The sequence below is a fragment of the Falco cherrug genome, chromosome 10 (assembly GCF_023634085.1).
Source record: "Falco cherrug isolate bFalChe1 chromosome 10, bFalChe1.pri, whole genome shotgun sequence".
In the NCBI taxonomy this organism is placed as follows: Eukaryota; Metazoa; Chordata; class Aves; order Falconiformes; family Falconidae; genus Falco; species Falco cherrug.
The window spans coordinates 7,014,640-7,034,409 of record NC_073706.1 but is presented as its reverse complement, the minus strand read 5'-3'; the positions used below and the strand labels follow the sequence as shown (position 1 = coordinate 7,034,409).

The window sequence follows — 19,770 nt, the reverse complement described above, 5'->3', positions numbered from 1 at the left end:
ATACAAATGCAGGACATTCAAGGCTATCAGGTGAAATGCAACATTTTACAATTCTGAAATGTCAGTATGATATTATAATGTTGCCACAGCTGTTACTGTTGCTCCTTTGTGTAGCCACTACAAATAACTCCCAGACCTGACGACAAAGCTTCATGGTAGAAGCTATTTTGTATATATGTTATTTGTAACCTTACTTCGTATTTCCTCCAACATTTATTCATTGCCAGTTAATGAAAGAGGAAAACATAATTGCACTGCAACTGTGTCAAAGTTATTTGTTCACCTCATTAAACACTTTTCAATCCCAGAACTGGCAAAGGAAAGCAAAAAGTTTAAACCAGCATTCATTGTTTTAATAGCTGCATGTTCATCCAGCGCCTGAAGCATGTTAAGCTGGTTTTTACCAGTTATTAGAATGTCCCATGTTCCTTGTTAATACATGAATATAACAGGGTATCATTCTCAAACATCACCATCGGCAAAAGGAGGAAATAGGAAATCTAGATATCCTACCAGAATTTGTGTTTTTAACAAAAATCAAACCAATGTTTTTAGAAAATACACCACATTTACCACAGCCACACAACTTTAAACATGCATTCCTAATATTCCAGCATTTTTTCAGTCATTTCTGCTTGTGAAATCTTTAGCCTTCAATATGAAATAGTCCTGTGATGCACTAACCAGTTTTCAACTGTGGCTGCAAGCCTAGAAATAAGAAGTTATTTCTCTCAAGTACCTTCTCTTCAGTAGAAGTGATTACGTTTTGCCACACCAAGTCCTCACAACAGTAAAGAAATAAAAATGTTGTTTTAAAGACATACTGGAAACTGAAAGTACCAAACCTTTTTGTTATGTCTAATCAAGTACCAGTAGTTTGCTTTAAAAAAAAGTTAATGCATATGCTTTATAGGGGGAAGTATTAATAGTATTAAGAATATGGAAAGCAACTACTTAGTATATTTAATAGTTTATAATTTTAAAGGCCCTTGACAGATCTATGCAATAAGCAATATAATGTTATCCTTCTAACCCTCATGATAACAGCATTCAGAGACTCAGATTCTAGTAACTACAATCCACCTTGCACTTCACCAGAACACTAACTGAAGATAGGATTTTCTGAAATCTTTGCTTTGTGCTACTAAATAACTATAATTTCTCAGACCTTTGGGATTGAAAGAAATGTATATGTGCAGCCCCTGTGTACACCAGTATATTCATTCATATATGAAAGCTTTAGGCATTTTCAATAAAAGCATGAGTATATGTAAAAAAATCACATTAATTTGTCTTTAACTAAATACTTGCTTCTCAGATAAGCAGCAAAAAATATACCAGGCATGCATCTATTCTGTGTGAGCCTCTAAATAAATGACATGGCCTGATAGTGTTTTGTAATGTTTAACATTTAGGTTGTTATTTTCATAGAATCATAGAATCATTTAGGTTGGAAAAGACCTTTAAGATCATCAAGTTCAAGCATTAACCCAGCACTGCTAAGTCCATCACAAAACAATGTCCCTAAGGACTACCTCTACATGTTTTTTTTAAATACCTCCAGGGGCGGTGACTCCACCACCTCCCAGGGCAGCCTGTGCAATGCTTGACTGCCCTTTCCATGAAGAAACTTTTCCTAATATCCAATCTAAACCTCCCCTGGTGCAACCTAAGGCAGTTCCCTCTTGTCCTGTCACCTGTTATCTGGGAGAAGAGACCGACCCCACCTGCCTACAGCCCCTTTCAGGTGGTTACATGGAGCAATAAGGTCCCCCCTGAACCCCCTCCTCTCCATACCAAACACCCCCAGTTCCCCCAGCCGCTCCCCATCAGACTGGTACCCCAGCCCTGCTACCTGTCTCTGGACATGCTCCAGCCCCTCCACGTCCCTCCCACAGCAAGGGGCCCAAAACTGAACACAGGATTTGCAGTGCAGCCTCACCAGTGTGGAGCACAGCAGGACGATTGCTGCCCTGGTCCTGCTGGCTGCACTCTTCCAGATAAAAGCCAGGATGCTGTTGGCTGCCTTGGCCACTTGGCCACACTGCTGGTTCATGCCCAGCCAGCTGTTGACCAGCAACCCCAGGCCCTTTCCCACTGGGCAGCTTTCCAGCTGCTCTGCCCCAAGCCTGTAGCACTGCATGGGGTTGCTGTGACCCATGGGCAGGACCCAGCACAGAGTTTTGTTGAACCTCATACAATTGGCCTCAGCCATTGGTCCAACCTGTGCAGAGCCTCCTGCCCTCCAGCAGATCAACACTCCCACCTATCTTGGTGTTGTCTGCAAACTTACTGAAGGTGCACTTGATTCCCTCGTCCAGATCGTCAATAAAGATATTAAACAGGACTGGCCCCAGCACTGAGCCCTGGGGAGCACTACTTGTGACTGGCCGCCAGCTGGATGTAACTCCATTTACTACTGCTCTTTGGCCTTGGCCATCCAGGCCATGAGCAGCCATTTTCTCAAGGAGAATGCTGTGGGAGACAGTATCAAAGGCTTTATTAAAATCTAGGCACACAACACCCACAGCCGCTCTGTCATCCACTAGGTGAGTAATCTTGTCATAGAAGCAGATGAGGTTTGTCAGGCAGGACCTGCCTTTCATAACCCCACCCTGACTGGGCCTGACACCCCTCACCCACCCCCCACTTGTCCTGCACATGCCACGTGATGGCACTCAGGGTGATCAGCTCCATAACCTTCCCCAGCACCGAGGTTGGGCTGAAAGGGCTGTAGTGCCCTTGATCCTCCTTCCAGCCCTTCTTGTAGATGGGTGTCACACTGGCTAACCTCCAGTCTGCTGGGACCTCTCTCAGTTAGTCAGGACTGCTGATAAATGACAGAGTGGCTTGGCAAGCACCTCTGTCAGCTCCCTCAGTAGCCTCAGGTGGATCCCATCCAGCCCTATAGACCTGTGCATGCCTAAGTGGAGCAGCAGGTCACTAACTGTTTCCCCCTGGACTGTGGGGACTTTGTTCTGCTCCTTGTCCCTGTCTTGCAGTGCAGGGGGCTGAGTACCCAGAGGGTAATTGGTCTTAGTATTAAAGACTGAGGCAAAGAAAGCATTGCCACACCATCCTTTGTGGCAACGTTCCCTGCCACATCCAATAAAGGATGAAGATCATCCTTGGCTCTCATTTTGTTTCCGATTTATTTATAAAAAACGTTTTTTATCTTTTACAGCAGCAAGCAGCCTGAGTTCTAGCTGGGCTTTCACCTCTCTAATCTTCACCCTGCATAACCTCATGACATCCTTGTAGTCCTCCAGAGTTGCCAGCCCCTTCTTCCAAAGGTGGTAAACTCTCCTTTTTTTCTTGAGTTCCAGCCAAAGCTCTCTGTTCATCCAGGCCAGTTGTCTTCCCCACCAGCTCATCTTTCAGCATGGGGACAGCCTGCTCCTGTGCTTTTAAGGCTTCATTCTTGAATAATGTCCACCCTTCCTGTACCCCTGGCCCTTCAGGACTGCCTCGCAAGGGACTGTCAGCTAGGCTCTTAAACAGGCCAGTCAGCCCTCTGGAATTACAAGATAGGGGCTCTGCTGACCCCGTTTCTTACTTCTCAAAGAACTGAAAACACTATTTTCTTCCCTACTAAAGTAAGCTATAAAACTATGAAAATAAAATTACTTTTTTAGAACCAAAATGACAGAAATAAATCCCTTATCATGGAAGACTTTTTGCTTTGCAGGATAAATGACAGAGAGAGACACGCAAAAGGGAATAAATCATTCAAACCCTTGGAGCCCTTCCCGCCACTTGCCTCCACTGCAAGCTTCTTTTTGTTCATATCATATAATTAAGATAATAAAACATCTCACATGACAGAGTAGAGAGGACAATAACAATAAAACAAGTAACCAATTCAGAAAACAGTACTAGGTAGCTACTCTAGGTTAGTTATATACAACACAAAAGTCACTTCCTTAGAGAGCTATCACCTGCAGCTTTTTAAGTTCTTGGTGTTCTCAGGGTGCATGTATTTGTATGCTCATACCAGTTTGAAAGAAGATGTTCCATATAATGATTCATCAAGGAAAGTAAATATGAAGAACATGAACATAGAGTATACCTGAGCAACACACTCTAGTTGAACAGGACAACAGTAAACCTGTTCTGCTCCTAAGTGAAACAAACTGACAACATCTCTATTGTTATCAATAGAACAATACACTTCACACCTGCAAAAGGACTAATTCTCAGAATTTGTTAGTATCCTCCTTTGAAAAAAACTGTTGGTATGTAATTCTTTTCCCCCCAGATTCTACTCTAAAACTGATGAAATAAAAGTTTTCCATTAACTTGGGTGGATACTGAATCACTCTGAACCATTAGCACAGACACCTGCAAACCAAATAATTAGAGATATATTGTCCTGCATATTAATTTTTGAAAAATGATAATCTGAGATACACATTGCAGCTTGACCACCACCCACACAGAAAAGCAGCAATCAGTAATAGTCTGAAAGCCCTACTAGGCTGGGAGTTTCCCTAGTGACGTCCTTAACCTGGCCTCCAAGGAAGCAGCAGACTGTCCCAAGATAAAGGTCTGTCCAGTGTATTAGACCCTCCATTCTGTTCAGAAGGGAGTTACGAACAACTACAACTCATCTTTTCTTCCTTGTGGAAGTGGTTGTGGGATGGGGCATAAGCCTTTCTGAACTTGGCAATACCTCTAGTGAAGGTGGACCATCATGCACGGACTGGCCTTCCACAGCCAGAACCTCATACCTGCTGTACAGGGGCACCTGGGAATGGAAGGTGAGCAAGCAAGGGGCTTATCTGCCACCTCAAGCATGAGCTTGCCTCCATCCACTCCTTTCCTTTAGGCTACTGCCTTCAACCTGAGAGAAGAAGACACAGGATCCGCTTTATCTTCATTTTTATTCTGATGGCTGTTTCTGTCTCAGGGAGGGTAGAACATGGTTCTACCAGTCTCTCTCTTTCTCAGACTCCCTCATGCTCCTCAGCCTTTCCACTTCCCCTCACAGCTCTGCCGCCAGCCTGAGCAGATCACCCACCTGGTCACACCTCACACAGCTGTCTCACTGCCGCCATCCGTTCCCTGCGCGAGGCACACCCTGAGGCCTAGACGGCTGTATGTGTGCATGGGAGCTCTGCCCGACTCCCCTCATCTCCTCTAGAGAGCACAGAAGACGCGGCTTCCCTCCGGCCGGGCTCGCCTCCTTAGCCGGCCGCCTAACCACTGCGCGCGCCGACCACCGCTTCCCGCCCTTCCAGCTCGTGCGCAGCCGGCTGGTTTTATAGGCGGGGAGGGCGGGGCGGCCGCGGTTGCCCTGGCAACGCCAGGACCTCGCGAGAGCTGGCGCCGGCGCGAGAGCTGGCGCCGGCCGGCGGGTCTCGGCGCCGCGGCGCTGCCCTGGCGCAGGGGCGGCTGCGGGCCGGGGGCGCTGCCGGCGTTGTGCTGGTCAGACACCGCACCTCTCAATATTTATTTCAGAAAGGTACCAGTTCGCCACGGGACCCCCCCCAGGCAGAAAGAGACGTTAGCTCTCGCACGGGCCGGGGCCGGCGGCCAAGGCCGGAGCCATTACTCGCTGCACGGTCTGTTGGGGGGTTTGTTCCGCCGCTCCGAACGCTTTGCTGAAGAATGTCATGCATGGCTATACTTACAGTGAAAAGGGCACTGTAATTAGTTCAAAGCATGATAGGAATTTGATTTTATAATGTCAATTTTTTGACTGCATAATGCACAACAAAAGAAGCTTGTAAGATTTTGTTTGACAGAACCACAAAATTATCCTTGGAGGTGATGCAAAAACCTTCCCATAAGTTTTTGCTAAGCCAGATAGAAGTCCAAATGCCTGAGTTGCTTTTCAAGACAACAGACATTTCTTACTGTCAGACAGAAGGCCACGGACCGCCATCCCCGGGCAGCAGGCGTTAGTCTGCCTTGACTGAGTGAGGACATCCCCCCCGGTACGGCCGGCGGGGCCTGAGAGCCGCCCGGGCGCGCACCCAGCTGGCACCCGGCTCACACGCTGGCTCTTGTCCCTTCTTCAACTTTGCTGGCAAAGCATCAGCACCGATCCCAGGGATGAATTAGTCCACTATATAAATATGTACCATTGAATCTTCCCTTGGGAAAAGAGTCCATGTTCGCAGAGAAGTGTCATTCTAATTGGAAGTTTCATTGACGCAGGAAGCGGTATTTAGTTACAGTTTAAGACATTTATTCGAATTTATTCCACAGCTTTTCCAGAAGGACATTGTCTAGAAGTGGCTTCCAAATATCAATAAAGAGAACACAGAATGTACATTTTCTTGATACATTGAAAACATTTCAGCATGTCAATGCTTTTATTCTCTCTAGAAGGTCAAAATAACATTAATTTCAAGGCAAATCTAGAATTCAAAAGGAGGTAAAAGGACCAAGAAAACTTTGGCAGTGTGGTCTCTTCTTTTTTCTCTCCTCATTCCCCAGTTTTCAAATGGAAACAATTAACACGTTCACTATTTACGGATTTTTGAAACGGCAAACAAGCATACCAAAACACAAAAAGACTTTACTCTCCTTCTTCCTACCCAGCCAAAGCATCAATACCTTTTCATTTATAAATAGGAAAATTGACATTGGAAATCCCATAAGAAAGTGGGAAGAATACAGTAGGTCTAGGAAAAGAACTCAGAATTCTTAACCATTCTAGCTTAAAGCCGTTAGACCAAGTGGCACTGTTGCTCATTAATTTTGGACACACAGAGTGGAAAATGCAGCTTGGGCATCTTGTGTACTAGAGGAGTGCTTTTGCTGGGCAGCACTATGCAATTAGGTACAACACTGGTAATAACCTGAAGAGACTGTAAGAATTGACTGGTATTCTGAATCGCTTTTCTAATCACAGTGAAAAATGATGAAACGCACATGTGAAATATGAAATCCCTGATCTCCTAACAGACATTTGTCACAACAGCTCTTCTCCCATACAGAAAAGCCACACATTCAAATGCAAGCACTTTACAACAATGGGATGAGCACATATTTGAGAAGTTAGTTTTCTCTTGACTCACCACAAAAGACAGGCAGCAGACAGAACACAAGAAAACATGTAGACAGAGATAAAATTAATCAAGTATTAAGGCTGGGTGTCCAAAGCTGCAGAACAAAAGAGTGTGCTCTGAGACCAAATCAGGGAAACGAACCTCCGTGTCAGGGCGCTGAGCACATCCTCCCCACTCCTGGAGGTTTCGCCGCCTGGGCCGAGGGCCAACAGAGACAGTGCAGCTGAGGGCTGCCTGTGTGTGGTGTGAGCCATAAATGCCATGCTCAGAGCTGGAGGCTCAACAGTACATAGGACTTTTCAACCTACAAAGCCTGTTTCTGTGAAGTAGGATCAGATGCTCTTGACTGAAGAGCTAAACCAGATACTGCACAACAGAAGTAATTTACTGCACCTAGCTGAGATTCAAGTGTGAAAAAGCAGTACGTTTTAGACACAACAGGTGGTGTCACACCATGGTTGATTTCTACCAGATCCATGCCAAAGCATTTCTGTCTAATGCAAAATATATTGTCATTCCAATAAAAGGTGTGCATCAAATCCTAAGGACATTAAAGCCAACTGATACAGCAAAGTCTTCCTAAACATTACCTGTATGGTAAGTGGATATGTATTATGGATGTTCATGAAGCAAACAGCCACCTTATTTAAGATGATTCCTGTCATGTAATGTTGATAGAAATATATCTTGTGTTACTTACAGTGATACTTAAAACGGCCCATCATCTCTTCAAAGAAGGCTACCCTCTGCCCCTAAAAAAACATGTCATAATTGAACAACATACAGGAATCTGTTGCTGAGCAAGAATATTGTGTTTTAAAGGCAAGACTTCCCTTTTCTTCCAAATATGTCCTGCACAAAATCAGCATCCAGTTAATAATAAAATATGGTAAATAATTCTGACCCATGTGGAATAGAAGTTAGTTTTGCACTGAGAGAGCTGTACACTCTGTGTACTCTTCTGCAGAATGATTGCACAGCTGCATCTCACCAGCTGCTGTCTGTATTAAACCTTCCCAGTGTGACTTTCTAGCAAACACTTTGTGATTTGGTACCCATCTGGCCGTCAGCATTATACTGTCATCTACTCCTTCTTCTCTGAGACAGTTTTCTTTTTGCATTCAAAGCCATCACTGTAGTATCATTAATTTTAAAAACATGGATCTCCAAACCTCTGGAGAAAAGGTTCAAGCAATTTTTTTCTGTAACAGGCCCCTACTGAACTTCACTCATAAATCAATTGGGTATGGCTTCACTGCTTGGAACAGAAGCCAGGGCAATGAAACCATATGTTCCATTAAAGTAAATCAGCACAGTGATTTAGATTATTGTAGATCTGGCCATACAGTTCTAGTTTGTACTAGATCTAAGTTCTTACGATGAACATCACCCAGAGTCTAAGCAATCAAATGCAACATAACATTACTATGAACAAATAACCAATTTTGGCCTTTTGTGTGCATAATCAATTCATATATTTACTTGCATACATAAATATATTTTAAATACATTTAGCTTATTGTATAATAAAACCCTATCCATCGTATAACTAACCAAGCACCTTAGAAATGTGAGAATGATGCTTAGCTCTTATACAGCAGTTATCTGAACCTCAGCCTTTCAGAAATCATGAGCTAATGCCTTCTAGGGGAAAAAAGTACAAGAGAACTCTTGAATGGCATTTTAGAACTGTTAATCAGTTTTAGAATTCTCTATTCCTGGAGTTCAGAGCTTTTTTAAACCCCACTCAACAGTCCTAATAGCTGAACCATTTTTTAGGGGGGCTCACGATTCTGTGTAAATAACTGTTTCCAACTAAGACTGCAAGTAAGACTCCATGTGTAGCAAGAGCAAGCCGGGAAGGAGCTATGTAATCACATAAAAAGGAGAGCTTACCACTAGGAAGTGTCAGTTAGAGCAAGCAACAGGGATATGTCATTATTGCTATCAATTCTGCAAGCCATCATTTGTTCCTTACGTTATTCACTGCTTACATCATTCACATATAAAATAAGTAAAATAGTAACAACACTTCTAGTTCCTTATAGAAGAATTTAATGGAACTAATCATTGCTGTAAAGCTCTGTAGAATTTATTTCTGAAAGAGACTTTATAAAAAGGAGGGTATCATTACTCATGTGAAAGCACACACGTAAAATCAATTCCTGCTGCATCTTTTTTAGGTCATTTTGTTGGTCTTAAATTCTCATCACAATATTTGGTGTTACGCATATTCTCTAAGGAGCCCTACCTCCTCAATACGCATCAAGACATGATGTAAATTTTTGGCAAGCTACTTTTTCAGATTCTCACAAACCATAGTTTCTTTTGGGGTGGGTTTTCTTTTTGTTTGTTTGTTTGTTTTTTGAAGGGGGAAGGGAGATGAGAGCATAATGCATTTTGAGTGACCTATCTTTCATCTCCCCTGCCATCTTCCTGTGCGACAACATTGTTTTTGCAGCTGTTAACCTCCCCCACCCCTCTTAGTCTTGAATTTCTTAAATGTAATTGGGAAGTTCTAAGGAGTCTGAGGTACACCAAAGCTATCCCATGGTCTCTGTCAGATACTTTTAATCTAATTTATGATCTTTTGTCTCAAGTATACATACAAACCAGGTAAGTACAAATGCAACTAGTTAACTGCTGAAGTATGCTGATTAATATATTCAACCAGAATTAACTGCAGATACAAGTTGAGCAACAGGCCATTTATAAAGAAAAGAGCCCCCCTTTCATTTCTTTCAGAGTATGTAGTCAACATTATAGTCCTGCTTTTTAAGAAACAATTTTTATCACAGTCACAGAAGCAGGGATTGAGGGGAGAAATGATGATCAAGCTAAACAAGTATCTCAGAATTCAGGCTTCAACCTTGAGTGGATGATGTCAGAAGCTCTGGCAGAAGTGCCAGTATGGAAAATAAACTAAAGAAACAGATGGGTCTACTCACTGACAGAGCAGCCTTTCCAAAGGGAGACCAGCCGCAACACACATAGTGTAAGCCATGATCCTGTGTCTGTGCTTCATGCTGCTGAGGGAATCTAACTGAAGGTGTGAAACAGAAGAAGGATACTGACCCTGACATACCACATAGATCCCTCTCTAAATTAACATTGACCAAAACGTGCTACCAGTCAGTAGAGACCACATTGTGCTAAGGAAAAATTACTTCCACCTCAGTAAGCTGTTGTGCTGTGAACAGGACTGAGAAATGATGACCTTGTTCTAAGCGACAGCAGCAGCTTGGGGTACCAGATGAGAACAGGGATACTGAAAAAGCCATACACTCAAATATGGGAATTCAGTCCTCAAAAAAGTTCTATGACAGCCTGATCGAGCATTCACAAAGAATTAATCCCTTGGCTCCAGTACAGAATAGCGTAGGAAATACTCTTCTGTCCTGTAGAAATCTGGGATTTAACTTTCTTTTTAACTTCAAAATGGAAAAAAGAAAAGCAGGCAAACACACCAAAAAGAGCCTGTAGTTGAAGGCTGGCCAGCTGGCAGCTCTTGAGCCACAGACAGTTTGTAAGACATTCATGTTATCATCCCATTGCAGCACTAAGTCAGGTGATAGCAGTGAAGCCCTACCGACACAGAACTGCTGAGAAATTCAAATTGCTAGGCAAGTAAGCCAAGCAAGCTACTGAAAACAGCATCAGCAGGATCAACCATTACCTGGAAACCAGTGGTAACACTAAAACAAAAAATGAGAAACCTTTTAAGATCTTCTTCCTATAAGCTCTTCTGTCTCCAAAAAATGAGATGCAAAAGTCTGTGGCTCTGTTTTACACCTAAGTTTTGGTAGATGGTCCTCAAGTCAGAAAAAGTCATCCACCATGTAGAAGTTCATTGTTTTAATTCAGTAAATGGAAAAGCAATATTCAAACCTAGTAGAGCAAGAAACTGAACCTAGGTTTCTCACATCTTGGAGAACAGGTAGGGAGAACCCTGCCCATTGGGCTCAAGGCTTATTGTGCTCCAATCAAAGACAGATTTCATTTATAAACAAAGTATTTATTCTAGTTTAGAGATTAAATAAGTAGCTAAGAACTGCAACAAGAAAGAAACTCTTAATCTGTAAAAGCTGAAGGCTAGAAATAAAGCAAGAATTCAGTCGTTTTGAATTTTGTTGCATCCCTTGAAACTGGGATCCATAGCGTTCCTCAGGGATCAGTTTGCTAGGCCTTGCACATTGCTTGTGTTTAGTAAATCCGGGTATTGAATCCTGTTATGCCCCTGTGGTTTATTCACAGTGCACACTTACGCATTATTACCCTTTTCACATTTGGTATGAAGAGTACAAGATAAGAGTCTGCACCTTGGCTGGTTTCCTAATACAAGGATATACTGGCACAGAGTGGACCCACAAGCTGCTGTTTTGAAACTGCAGCCACAGAAACCGACTCAGCTGTGTGTGTTTTCACCTGTACTACAAACACCTTGGATTATCCTCATGTCTTCAGAAACACTCAAAAGAATGTACTGGCATAGTGCACAACATAGGTAAATGTCAATAAAAAAAAAAGAGGTGGAAGGAATATGGTATACGGTAGAAGGAGCAGGCAATGGGAAAATCAGGACACAGAGGACTGCTGAGGAAAGTTAGCTTTTGGCGAGCACAGGCAGGAGGGTATCAAGGAAAAAAGAACCCCAGAATAAACTGCCCACACATTACATGTACTCTGCTACTGAACTGCAGGGAGCTTGGTTTGTTCTTTTTCCTCTCTCTCTCCTTATTTTGTGAAAACATCATATTTTTCATATATAAAATGGGGAATAATATATTTGGCTTTTCTAGATAAATGTCATGTTTGATTGTTCAGTTGAAGAGTAGCCCATATCTAATAGGAACCATAACTACATAAACAAAGAAAAACACTAAGTAGTGAAGAAAAGACATGCTTTCCTAATTCCAGTAAGGAGTATTTCTGCTGTGCCCCAAGAGCTCCCAGCTAATGTAGAAATTTTGCTGGGATGGATGATTTTCTATAATCTTAGAAATACTACAGATGGTATAACATTCTGCATTACAAGCACATAAAAAAACCCCACCTTTATCGTTCAATGATGTACCTGTGGCATGGTTCACAGACTGAAGCAATACAAAACCATGTAGGGACTAAGCCTTGGTTAACTCTGTTGTATTAAGAGACAAATGCTAAAGGACTTGCATATATCCTCAATGGAAATCGCGGAAGGAGGGTATATAACCGGATGAGAAATGCTCCTCTGTCAAACAGTAGAAATGTTTCAAGTGGGATCCTTTGGGTGGTGGTGTTCTAACCTCAATTACAAAAATATTTTCTATATCTGTTTGAATAATAAGGATAAAGGATAGTTAGAAAATCCACCTGTGATACCTACTTTAGAGCCACTGCAAACATTTCAAAGGACAAGCTATCAAAATTATCTTGCCAAGTAAGAGAGGAACTAAACTCAGCAAAGTTAAATTCAGTAAGTGTAAAATCTATAGTATGATCCGTCTAGTCCTTCTCATAAATAAACACAGTAATGCCAGGCTTAGCTCCATATACTTACTGCTATGCCAGCAAACTTCTTAAACACAAAGATAACATTTAAAATTCTGCAAACTTTAAGTATTCTGGCTGGTTATATTATCATCGACTGGTCAGTTTAATCTTTGTTTGGAATTCTAGACAAACCAGTCTATATCCATAAGCAAACCAGTTACATTAACCGGTATCAAGCATTAAGCTATCTTTTAATTTCATTCCATTCCTGCTTGATCATTTCAGGGGAATGGCATCCATTGATCTGATTGAGAGACACAGAGCCCAATAACTCACTGAAACTTTTCAATTTGTAATGGTGACCAGCACTGAAATCAAAGGTCTTTCTGGTTAGCACAGGGACCTGGGGAAAAAAGGAATTGTATGATGCACATTTTTTGATAGCGGAAAAATAATTATTGCTGTTCCACTGCAAGTGGATTATTAACCTTTCTGTGAATTTACAATACTCAAACAATGATTGAAGAAATATTAGAGGTATTTATGAGCATATAACACCAGAGAAAAATGTGCTCTATTTCATTGCTAAGATCCAGGATATACTCCTCTGCAATGATTTCACATTAGAAAGAAGTTCCTATATCTTCATTTTTCTTTGTGATACATCCATCTGTTTCCACATTGTGTGTCTCCTCATTTGGGTTCTAATTTTCCAATGTCTTTGTGACACTGAATGATGATGCAGCAAAAATATGGTTTTCTTAGGATCATACATAAGAGGCAAATGCTTCTTTGTTCCAAATCAACACATCACCAACAATAAATTATCCTGCTACTATGTGTACTGTAATGGGGGGAAGGTATTACTAAAAATCAGTCAAAACCTATGTTTAAGACCCTTTTCCCCACCCCCCCCTCATTCTGTCTACTGGGAAAATAACCCACTAAAAGCTGAAGCAATTGTCTCAGGTAATAGAGACAGACTTCACTCTATCAATTTTCTACTCAGCAATAACAAAAATTTAAATTAACTTTAGAGCTCACAAATATTATTCCTGTGATTCTCACACAACTCCCCTGAAGACTGCACTCCCCAAATCCAAAATTTAATTCATAGCACAACGCCTACTTCAGGACAAAATGCCAGACTCCTGAAAGCCTTAGCATTCTCTCTGCTCTGCTGCTGAAGGATTGCTATTCCTAGAAGAATTCAGCTCTGTAAGATAAGTGTTAATACATTATTTCTGTAGGTCTCCAGGGCCTGAAGTTTGAATTTAATGTGAACTGAATAAAATAATTTGCTTTTTATCAGCATGGTCCATGAACCATGGTTTGAGGCCAATATGTGACTCTAAGGAAAATGAGTTTAGCTCCAACTCCCTAATCCCCAGATAAGATCATAAAATCACCACACATCACTCAGTACTGTTTAGCAAAAAATGCCTGCCTCTGTAGTAATAATAAAAAAACTGAATTACAGTCACTGGCTCCTCAAAGATGATGGCTCTTGCAGGTTCAGGTGAAGTACGTGATTGTGTATGGAGAGGATGGAGTGCAGCCAATACAGCACAATAACCTCCATTTCACATTGATGTTTGATTTCTGAAAATCTACTCATAAATCTACTTTAAAAAAAGAACCATCCCCTTGCCCACTCTTTCTCTCTTAAACACACACATACACATACTTTTATGCATAATAATTCTGAGTGAAAACTCATGCTCTGCCATAGGTATAATTCCAGAATAAACGTGGGAGTAACTCCTGATGTAGACTGTTGAAATAACAAACTTAGTTATAATTTATTCAGTTTATTCACATGCAAACATGGAAACTCAAATGTAGATACAGTTGCTCAAACAATTCGTGTTTTCCGTAAAATTACGTATGCTAGAGAAGGAAGAGACTCAAATATGTAACAGCCAAGGTGTACTAGCTCATATGAATTCACTGTTATTTCAAATATGGTGCCACCTCTTTTGATTAGATGCAATTAATTTCACTAAACAGAAAATTTGTTAGCAAGAACTAACAGCAAGCAACTAAGAGCAAATCAATAGCAAAAATTTCAGTAAAATAGAAAAGTGTATCTAAATTCAACTCCGTGGCATGCACAGATACTTAACATTCAATAGCAGAAACCAGATGGTACATGTGTCCTGGCACGGAGCAGAAACAAACCACTACAACCAATTACAACTAACTCTCCTGTTTAATAGGTAAAACCTAACCAAATGGAACACTTCTGACAATTTGATGGAATAATCTTGCATGACAAGTATCCCCGAGAGAAAACACAAAGGGAAAATACTCCAAACACATTATTTCTTACTATTTCTTCTCAGAAGCCTGTGAGCTCCCTAAAGATTCTTCACACAGTAACGGATGAACTCAGTAGAACATTCTCAATTTCTTTCTCTGAAGCAAGCTTAAATATTTTTTATTCCGTCATGTAAGCTTTTAAAGAACCTTTTCTTTGAGCTCAATAGACTATGAATCAAACTGCCAGTTAATAGGATGATAAGAGTTTAAAGAACAGCAAATAAACAGACACAAGCCAATAAACTGACGGACCCTAACATTGCTCAGATATTTTTTGTACAATTCAAGCAACTACAATCAAGCATGTTCTACTCTGGGTGACTGAAGCACCACTCTTAAATTCACTCTTAAATTATTTAGGCACCGGCAGAATAACTCCAGATTTACCAAAACCAGAACAGAATTTATTTTGTTTGTTCACAGAAAGTGTTATACAAGCTTCATTTAAGATTTAGTTTAGCACTGGTGTTTTAAAACAAAGGGGCAGGATTTGCTAGTTTGACCACAGTCACATGTTAGTCTGCACAAACAGTGAACGAGCTGAGAATGTGACAGAGCTATCACACACAGTCATCCACATCTGACTGTGTCTATTAATTCAAAGTTAATTAGAAACATATTTAAAGTAAGCATATTAATGAAATCTGAACTGAGTAGAAAAAAAAAGTTATACTGTTTAAAGTAGTACAAGTCAGTGTGTGTAGATTAATTCTAACAGTTTCTGCAATTTTCATTTTAACACAAATGCAGTAAATTACCTGACTCCACCTCTCAAAAACAAAAAAAAAATAATCAAAACCAGTTCCCATTTGGTACAGAATTTTTAGGCAAGGATGCTAGGTCCTGACAAGAATATGTTGGGACTATCTATGCATGTATACCTATTTTAAGTGGTACTAAAGTAAAATATCAATCTTTCTTTACAAGAAAAATACCCAAACAAACTGACAGTGATGTTCAAATAGGAACTCAGAGTTGGACAGTGATATTTTTTAGAATATATTACTTTACACCCTGGATAAACTGAACATATACTCATCTCAAAGATGTTCATACTCAATAATTCATTATTAAGTATGAATATGTTAATATCATATTATTAAGATTAATTATTCAGTGCAGAAAAGCTGCTGCATTTTCTTCCAGAAGGGTTCACACAGGGTCCAGCTCAGAGATTTTCAGTGCTCTTTTTTCCACTTCCTTTCTGCAAACAAGAACATGGCCATCATTGCCTTATACCTTGTTTCAAGCCAAATCTCTTGATTCAGTTTCTCTCCTCATACTTGATCACCTTCACTTCCCTGTTTGACATCTTTCTGGATAACTTTTGAGCCTACATTTTATCCCCCACAGAGATGGCAAAATTCTTCACTCTAAGCATGTATCTGTTGTTGCCCCTCTGTCCGGATATGTACTCTTTGATGAGGAGCTGTGATGACAGGCAAGAAACAAGGCTAAGGTAAACACAGTGTGTAGGGCATGTGGATGACTGTTTTACAGATCTCCCAGGTGATGGGAGGAAAACACTTTTAAACCCCAGTTTTTCACAAAATGGAGGGAAAAAACCTGTTAATACAAAATACATTGACTGATTTAGACATACCAAACTGTCAGTGAAAAAGCATAGCTAGTAAATATTGATTCATGGACCTAAACAGGAACAAAGCCTCAAAAATGAAGGATTTTTTCTATATTAATTTGAAAATTATAGCTATCTTTTCTAATTTGTATTCCAGCACAGAGATAAAACATTCATAATACCCACCAGCACTTATACAAAAGTTACATTAACGCTGCTAAGGTAGTTTCTTCTATGTTTGGTTTTGGGAAGGAGACAAGACATGGGGATTTTTTATTTGCTTGTTTTTTTACATAGCAAGAACTAACTTGATCCTCACCAAAACTTCAGCCCCACTGTGTCAGGGATATGTTTGTTCCCAAAGCCAACAAACTTAAGTGACAAGAAACAACTTCACAGCATTCAGCTCAGGTATGGCAACAGATGAGATACTACAAACAATGACCAAAGCTAAGATATTCAATATAAATGGCCTCTGTGGATGTCCTCTTTGATTTGCATATTTTCAAATAATAAAAAAAAATTATGCTCAACTCTGCTGGGATTCATTCCTGAGCCTTCAAGTTCAACAAGGTTGCCCTCTAAAGCCCTTGATGTATACCTGCCTATGAAAACCAGACAATTTTCTAAGAAAAAAACCCCCCACACAAATGCTTCCAGAGCCATTTAGGAATCAGAAAGTGCGGATTGAAACTAATCGATAAGTAGACACACCCTCTTTAACTGAACTGAAATTAACTGAATAAAAACATACACCTTGCCAACCTCTGTGTAAATAATTTCTACAAAAATATACATCAGGCTGTGAGCTGGCAGATGTGACTGAACTGGATGTAATTCTTCTGGTGCGCAGAGCCAGCTCTTCCCTTTTTCCCCATGTTACTGATCCTGTTGCTGTCTGATAAGCAAATTAAATTTCTCACAATCGCTAAGTAAAACATGTAATTAGCATTCCAGTACACCAAACCACTGCCAGCCCACTCCACTGGTTTGAGAGCTAGGAATACTCAGCTAATAAATAATGCTTCTAATACTGACTTTAAACCATCCCTACAGTTAAGTTGCTGCTTTGCTATTGCACAGTGGTGGTATAAAAAGGTGGGTTATAATTTGGAAGACAAAAGCCTAGTAAACTAGAGCTTCGATGGGAAGTGTGTGGGAAAGGTGATTTACCCTTGACTTGGCTAGCATCTTCTTTTGATAAATGAGGAACAGCAGAAGAAATCCTGTTAAGTCAGGGACCTGAAATGGCTTTGATTCTTTTTTCTTAATGGTGGGTCAACATGTTAAAATTGGAGCGTGTTTTGCCTAGACAAAACAGTTTCATTTTCATATATAGAATATCAGCATGAGGTTAAGTAGAGAAATTAGTTTGATGTTACAGTGATGCATGTTAATGAATTCCTATGGCAACCAACAGAACTACCCTCAGTTACATATATCGCATATTTAAGAAATAGTATTCATTACTTCAATTAATACATACAATTAATGAATGGTTGCTGAAGAATGGTATTTCATATCTGGTTTCCAACATCACCTTGCAATGCCTGCTGCTCATTGTTCCAGGATCAGGTGAGAGTAGAACTCGGGACTTTTGTTATAACTGATTCTTTCAATACAGATTTTCTGACTGTTCAGAATTACAGACTTAAATATAACAAGCTAACGATTAAAGAGATATCTTAACTCAGACTTGATAGATGTCATAATTTTACCAACAGGGAGTCATTCAATTCACTGTTTCCAACACTGCTCAGTTACAGTGATGCTAGAACTGAATAAGTGGTCTTGGTACACCATAGTTCTGGCCCTCCTACACCACAGTTACTCAGCCTTATGACAATGGGATAGGGGGCTCTCTCACATCTCATAGCAGACCACACAATAGGACATAGTTTAATCTGCCACCAAGACAACTACTCCAACAATTACTAGTGCACCCAGAGATACTTATTACCAACCTCTGCTGTAACAGATTCTTTAAAATATTTTTGTCTGGCTACTAAGACTTGTCATGACAGGTAATATTAACCCCACAGAAACTCTCAAAAGATAATGCAGCTTTTTACAAGACAATAAAACAGGAACTTACCAGAGTTATGATTTCAGAACATTCCTCTCTATTTCTCAAGACTTAAAGACTTTCCTTCACTGGAAGATAGCTCTTGGAAATGACTCCAAGAAATGGTAACTCATTTATCTCTTGCCACTGCTGTTAGTTTTTCTATTGTAATTGCAACTGACATTTGTATTTTGGTTGATAACGCCAAGAAATGTGTTATGGGGAAAAGAAACATAACTACACCATGTATGTTAAACACTAATAGCAGTGAGACTGATGTCAGTGATATAATTTAATTGTTTCATTTGAGTGTTGATGAAAATTTATGGAATTCTTTCCCAGCTGACCATTGTGGAGTACTTAAATCACCTGATGAGTTTGTAAAAAAACAGGTGCAAAATAGAACAATCAGGCCAATCAGGTACTGCTCTCCTCATTAATATGTGTTAAAGATGAGTCTGTCCTAAAGCTTGACAGATTTAGCAATCCTTGCATTAGCAAACACATCTGGTATTCTTTTTGTTTTCTATTACATTAGTTTAACAGTTATTAACAATTGCCATTCTCACATAAAGGAAAAAGATTTAAATATTCATGTTGACAGGTCAGGGTGTAATCAAAACCAATTTGTTACCATTAAAGGGTGAGGAACCAAAAGGTCCTTATTGCAAAGATATTAAGCATACCATTAAAAAGCAGGAATCAATACCTTCTTTTAATTGGACATGCTTTTTTTAAATGGGTAGAAGCATTTGCTTGAAAATGAATGTAGTACTGGTACTAATTTCATACTGTAGCCAGTACAATTCATACTAATGGTGGGAGAAGCTGATCTTATTTCAGTCAACTAAGATCCAAACTAGCAAGTAATTACATTTCACAAAATATTTCAAGAGTACTTTAAAACACTGGGGAGTTCAGAAAAATAGCATATACCCTATCAGTTCCAGTCTTTGGACGTACTAGAGCTTGTAAATTGGACAATTAAAACAAGCAATTAAATGCTATGGAAGGTAGTGAATGCTAATGGATTTATTAGTTCCTTCTATTCTAATGGCACATTGGGCCCCTCTAACTGCTTCCCAAAGGAAACTGTCCTTTGAGGGTAAGCAAAACATGCTCATCCTCACCTAAATATCTGATAAAGAATACTAATTGCTTTCAACTTAAGAAGGTAAAATTAGAAAGTTACTTGCAATTCTTAGAAAAAAACATATAAATCAGATATATTTGCAAGTAGCTACGAAACTGGAAAAATCAGAAGCTAAAGCAAAAGCTTCTTTTGACAAGATTCAGCAAGAAAATGACAGGAA

General features: G+C 40.1%; 1 long non-coding RNA gene across 3 annotated transcripts in view; it reads right to left on the bottom strand.

Annotated features, from left to right (window-relative positions):
- The window catches only part of LOC129736907 (uncharacterized), a 179,176-nt gene that overhangs the window by 114,404 nt on the left and 45,002 nt on the right, over nucleotides 1–19,770 (bottom strand). Inside the window, exon 1 of one of the 3 annotated variants that reach the window (XR_008734087.1) lies at nucleotides 5,021–5,210. The exons of the other annotated variants lie outside the window; for them this stretch is intronic. This is a non-coding gene — a long non-coding RNA (uncharacterized LOC129736907). Of the gene's footprint in view, nucleotides 1–5,020; nucleotides 5,211–19,770 lie in introns of those variants that run through there. 3 annotated transcript variants of the gene reach the window in all.